The following is a 6,132-nucleotide window of genomic DNA, read 5'->3' on the forward strand; positions in this document are numbered from 1 at the left end:
ATATATTAACTTTGTGTGAACTTAACCTCATCAAGGAAGGTAATCATAATTTAGCAACCAAAGCTGATCAATTCACATGCCAGGCACACGTACTTTCTCCACAACAATATAACGTAGGTACTGTCATTACATTAATTTTACAGATGAGAAAACTGAAGTTGGAATCCAGCCCTCCCAGGTACAAAAGCCTCCCTTCTTGAACCATGTCCCCCATTTCTTGTTTTTAGAAAAAGGCTTTAAATCTCCTAGGCCTTCCCTGAGTTCCAAAGAGCAGATTCAAGCAATTACTAATTAAGGAAGTGAGAAATGCAGAAACAAAAGCAGTCAAGACAACAGTTCAGGGATTAAACAGTCCTAGTTCTTCCTCAGGCAATACCTGCCCCTAACAATCTGACCACGGATCTTGGAGCTGTTCTGCAGGAAGAACTAAGACCCCTGCGCAGGTGGAGGGTGGTGACTACAGGCTGACCACCAGCACACAGACCCCAGACTGGCTGGAACCAGACAGCTGAAGAAGATGATTCCTGAAATGCCTTACCTCACCACCAGCCAACCAGAAAAAAGTTAGGCCCTCTGCATTCTCACCCCAAAACCCACTCATGTTCTTGCCTGGAGAATCCCAGGGATGGAGGAGCCTGGTAGGCTGCCGTCTATGGGGTCGCACACGACTGCCGCGACTTAACAGCAGCATTCTCATCCCAAATGCTGCCTTTAAAACCTTCTGATGAAAACCATTGGGAGTTCAGGTCTTGTGAGCACAAGCTGTCCACTCTCCCTGCTGGTCCTGCGAGAGACGCTCTCCTTTCCGTCACTGCAAGGTCAGTGTCAAGTCCAGCTGTGCTGGACTGTAAGCAAGAGGACCCGAGTTCAGGTCAGAAACCAGGCCAAGAGGCTGAGTATGACATCCAAGGTCAAACACCCACGGGCAAGTGGAAGGTAGGCCCAGGCCACCTGACTCAGCCTTGCTGCTGGCCACGAAGCCAGAAGCCCCAGCCTGCACCCCTTGAGGGCCTGGAAACTCACATGAAAGGGAGGGGATACTGCTTCCACATCGATCTTCTGTTCTCCACAGCCCCAAACCTCCCTTTCTCCCATTCAAATGGAACAAAAAAAGTAGATCCTATGCTGGGGGTGAGGGGGGTGGGGTGGATAATCTACAGTCAGTCCAAACTATCCTACCGTCTTTGATTAAACACATTCTTAACCTCTTGCCAAAGCCAAGCAGCCACCAATCCTAGCCAATAAAGCCTCTGTGTTTTCACAGGACTATAAGGATTCATTGCCTTGTTATTCTTCAAGTCACTGTCATCCCAAACTAGACACTACCTGTGTCTGAAATTTACTTGGAAATTCATCCCCCACAAGGAGAGAGAGATGGGTTAATGAACAGAGAGATGGATGAAAGGAGAGACTTGTGATAAAGCAACTGTGGGAACATGTTAATGGGGTAGCACACGGGTGTTCACTGTACAATTACTTCAACTTCTGTGTTTGGATATTTTCAAAATAAAGTATTAAGGGAGGGAAATGGCAACCCATTCCAGTATTCTTGCCTGGAGAATCCCATGGACAGAGGAGCCTGCTGGGCTACAGTCCACAGGGTCGCAAAGAGCCGGACACGACTGAGCAACTTCACTTTCACTTCCCTGGTGGTGCAGTGGTTAAGAATCCCCCTGCTGAAGCAGGGAATACCAACTTGATCCCCAGTCCGAGAAGATCCCACATGCCGAGGAGCAACTAAGACTGTACACCACAAGCCTGGGTTCTAGAGCCTGTGCTCCGCAACAGCAGAAAGCACCCCGGAAATCAGTGCCCAGCAGTCAAAGAACATCCCACGCTGGCAGAGGCTGGGGAAAGCCTGAGCACAGAAATGAAGACCCAGCACGGCCAAAAAAAACCCAAACAAGTGAGGATGTGCATAGGTTACATACAAATACTACATATTTTTAAATGAAAGACTAGAGCCGCTGAGGATTCTGGTATCCAAAGGGGGATGAATGAAGTGAACTCAAAGTCACTCAGTCATGCATGACTTTGCAACCCCATGGACTGTTCCATCCATGGAATTCTCCAGGCCAGAATACCGGAGTGGGTAGCTGTTTCCTTCTCCAGGGGATCATCCCAACCCAGGGATGGAACCCAGGTCTCCCACACTGCAGGCGGATTCTTTACCGTCTGCGCCACCAGGGAGGCTCCCAAAGTGGGGTCCTAGAACCAATTCTCCCAGACACCAGAGGATGACTATACTAGGGAGTCCTTTCGATGGGGGGAGCCACACAGAAAACTTTCCCTTCATTAATGAATAAACAACCCTGAATAAATGCTGGGAGTGGCTACACTGAAATGAGAAATCTTATTTATGGAGAAAAGATACACCAAATAAAAGGAAGATTAAGTTTTGAAGATTATTCAGTTTTCTCCTTTAATAGCAGTATTTTTTTTTAATGAAGGAAAGAAAACATTCAAAAAGAGACAGTTTGTGGAAACACAATTTGAGATTTTCACTATTCAAAAAGTAAATTGGTGCTACTTTTTCAATTAAAATTTTGTTTTCAGCAGGTCCTACTGAAACATCTTCAGGGCTCTCTTAACTATGTTAGGACTGTCAGGCTGGAATGTGGATACAAATCTGGATCACAGACCCTGACCGTCCTACAGAGACGTCCACAAAGGACCATGTCACAAAACAGAGTGTGGATGCCATAAAAGAGAGAGGACACAAATTATAAAAAAGAAAAAAAAGAGAGATAATACAAATTAAATGTTTTGAGAATTCAGAGTCGAAGAAAATTACTTTCAGCTGAAAGGATCGGCGTGGCGGAGCTTCAAGCTGGGGGTTAAACAATAGTGGACTTCGGACGTGCAGAAAGAGGACAGGGGTTACTGCAGGCAGAGTGGCAACAGGAAGAGAAGCCAAGAAGTGCCCGTGAAACAGAACAGAGGAGGAAGGCCACAGTGGGAAAGGAGGGAAACTGACCGGCCAGTTTTGGACGGCCTAAGGAGGCAGGCTGAGGAGGGACTTGCATTGTGGTCTAGTGGTTAGGACCCCCTGCTTCCACTGTGTGGGGCACAGGTTCGATCCCTGGCCCAGGAACTAAGATCTCACATGCTTCGTGGCACAGCCAAAAAAAGAAAGAAAGAAATCAGGCTAAGGAACTAGAGCTTTCCTTTACTGCTGGACAATGAGGAACCACACAAGAGGAAAGTGAATGACCAGAGCTCTTCCTTGGGGGTGTTTTTCTAGCAGCCTTGTGTAGACTGGGTGGTAACAGGCAGGCAGGGACTGCTGCAGATGTTCTGGAAATAAGAAAGGGAGGCTCGAACTTGGCCAGTGGTCACAGAACCAGAGCAGAAGGGGTGGCCTGAAGAGACTCGTGGGAGGGAAAACCAGTGCGATTTGGAGGTTGATTCGCTTGAAGAAAAAGGGAGGACCTGGAACAGAGGCTAAACTTTCAAGTCATGTAACAGACTAGAGAGACAGGGAGCACAGGAGGAACTGCCTCTTGTCAGCATCAAAGCACGCACTTCAAAACGTTAAAAGCGTGACAGTCCTACAAGCAGAGTCAGCATGCTTCAAAGATTTATTTAACTTACTGGCAATCAAAAGAATGCAAAAACACTTCGGAGGATGATATGAACAATCGTGGGATGTGTATATATGTGTGTGAGTGTCTGTGTATGAAAAAAATGGGAATACAATTACTAGGCTAGTTCCAAAACTAGCTGATACTCTACAGGACATAAACTGGTGGCCTCTGTGATTAACTAAAGCAGAGAGAAACCATTTTCATCTCCATCGGGAAAAAGTGAAGTAAGTCAGACAAAGACAGCTATCACATGCCATCGCTTACAGGTGGAATCTAAAAACTGAGACACATGAACTAATCCACAGAACAGAAACAGACTCTCAGACTTAGGAAAACAAATTTATGGTTGTCAAAGGGGAAAGGCAGGGGGAGGCAGAGGGACAAACTAGGAGGTTGGGCTTGACACAGACACATACATATATATAACATAGATCACCATCAAGGACCTGCTAGACAGCACAAGGAACTCTACTCAATATTCTTTAATAACCTACACATATGGGGAAAGAATGTAAAAAAAGCAATGGCTATATGTATAACTGAATCACGTCAGGGTACACCTACAACAAACCTAACATTGTAAACCAACTATACTCCAATATAGAACAGAAAAATTTTTAATGCCTCTATATTCCCCTCAGGCCCTGGTGGCCCAGGCTGGTGTCACACCCCTGGAGCCTTGGGTCCCAACGATGGACTGTCCTGTGGCTGAGGGAGCCGGGCAGGATGTACCAGCAAACGAGCCCCACTTGGACATGGAGTGCACAGTCCTCTCTGGTGGGACCACAATCTCCAGACTCAGGAGGGCCCTCCTACAGCGATACCAAGCCAAGGACACCTTCAAATGGTGGATGCTCTGGACCGGAGGAGCTCTGAAGAGTCACCCTGTCTCCACGTGGCCTGGTGCTGAGTTCCCACCTCCAGCCTCCTTCCTTAGAGTGGCCCCACCTGTGGCCAACAGCGCCCTAAGTGTGGCAGTTTTGCAGGGGTTGCAGTTTGTCTAGGGAAGGGTGAAAGGGGAAGAGGTAATGAGCCAAGTCCTTGGGGTTTTGTTCTGGCACATGCCACCCTAATTGACAACCCAGGAAACTCAACTTTTCCTAAGGCTCTGACGGCCCCAACTAACCAGGTGGGCGTGAAGAAATGCTTCTGTCTTGTGGCCATTTCCCATCATTGCTCAGTCACTAAGTTGTGTCCGATTCTTTGCGACTCCATGGACTGCAGCACGCCAGGCTTCCCTGTCTGTCACTATTTCCCAGAGTTTGCTCAAACTCATGTCCATTGAGTCAGTGATGCCATCCCAACCAACTCATCCTCTGTCATCCCCTTCTCCTCCTGCCTTCCACCTTCTCTCCCAGATGAGAATGAGTCAGCTCTTCAAATCAGGTGGCCAAAACTAGTTCTGATTGCACTTCCTATTCACAAGGCCCATGGGGCTGGAAGTGACACCTGCCCTCAAGAAATGTCCTATGGCAGCTCACGGAAAAACAATTCAAAACAGCGCTGACTTTCAGGAAGCCAACTTCAAGAAGTAAACGTCACTCATTGAAAAAAAAAAATTTTAATGGAAAACATGCTCCACACGGCTATTATTGAGACATGCAAATCAGAACTGCTAGGAGGTATCACACTGTGCCAGTCAGAATGGCCATCAGCAAAACGTCTACAGACAATAAATGCAGAGACACCGAGGAGGAAAGGGAGCTCTCCTACCAGGCTGATGAAAATGAAAATTGGCAACATGCACTCTGGAGAACAGTGTGTGGAGGTTCTTTACAAACTAGGAACAAAGCTAGTTTATGATCTAGCCACCCCAGCCCTGGACCTACCATCAGAGAAACACAATCTGAAAAGGCACCCCAACATTCAGTGCAGCCCCGTCTACAACATCCAAGCCACGGACGCCACCAGTGTCCACTGACGGAGGAACCGAAAAAGATGACGTGCTGCGTGTACACAGTGGGATGCTGGCCACAAAAACACAGGTGAAGTGATCCCATCAGCAGCCACGTGAATGGACCTAGACAAGATCACACTCAGGGAAGTAAATCAAACTGAGAAAGACTAGCATCATATGAGATCACTTACACTCGGAATCTAAAAATTGATACAAATGAGTTAATTTATAGAAGAGAAAAAGACTCACAGAGTTAGAAAACAAAAGCATAATTCCCAAAGGGGAAATCAAGGGTGGAAGGGAAGAATTAGGAGCTTAGGGTTAACAGATACACTGTCCTATATATACACAAGAGATAATCAAGACAGACCTACTGTATAGGACACGGAACTCAACTAAACACTCCTGTAATAACCTATATGGGAAAAGAATCCGAAAAACGAGACATCTATACGTGTGCCTAAGTGAATCAAGTTGCAGTGGACCTAAAGCAAACACAGCATTGTAAATCAACTCTACTTCATATAAAATAAAAATTAAGGTGCTCGCTTCGGCAGCACATATACTAAAATTGGAACGATACAGAGAAGATTAGCATGGCCCCTGCGCAAGGATGACACGCAAATTCGTGAAGCGTTCCATATTTTT

At 46.6% G+C, this 6,132-nt stretch overlaps 1 non-coding gene across 1 annotated transcript; it reads left to right on the forward strand.

Annotated features, from left to right (window-relative positions):
* Positions 1-6,025: 6,025 nt before the first annotated feature.
* On the forward strand, positions 6,026-6,132 carry LOC122683395. Its single transcript, XR_006337732.1, has one exon. It is a non-coding gene; the product is annotated as a U6 spliceosomal RNA (small nuclear RNA).

This window comes from Cervus elaphus, chromosome 24 (genome assembly GCF_910594005.1).
Source record: "Cervus elaphus chromosome 24, mCerEla1.1, whole genome shotgun sequence".
Lineage (NCBI taxonomy): Eukaryota > Metazoa > Chordata > Mammalia > Artiodactyla > Cervidae > Cervus > Cervus elaphus.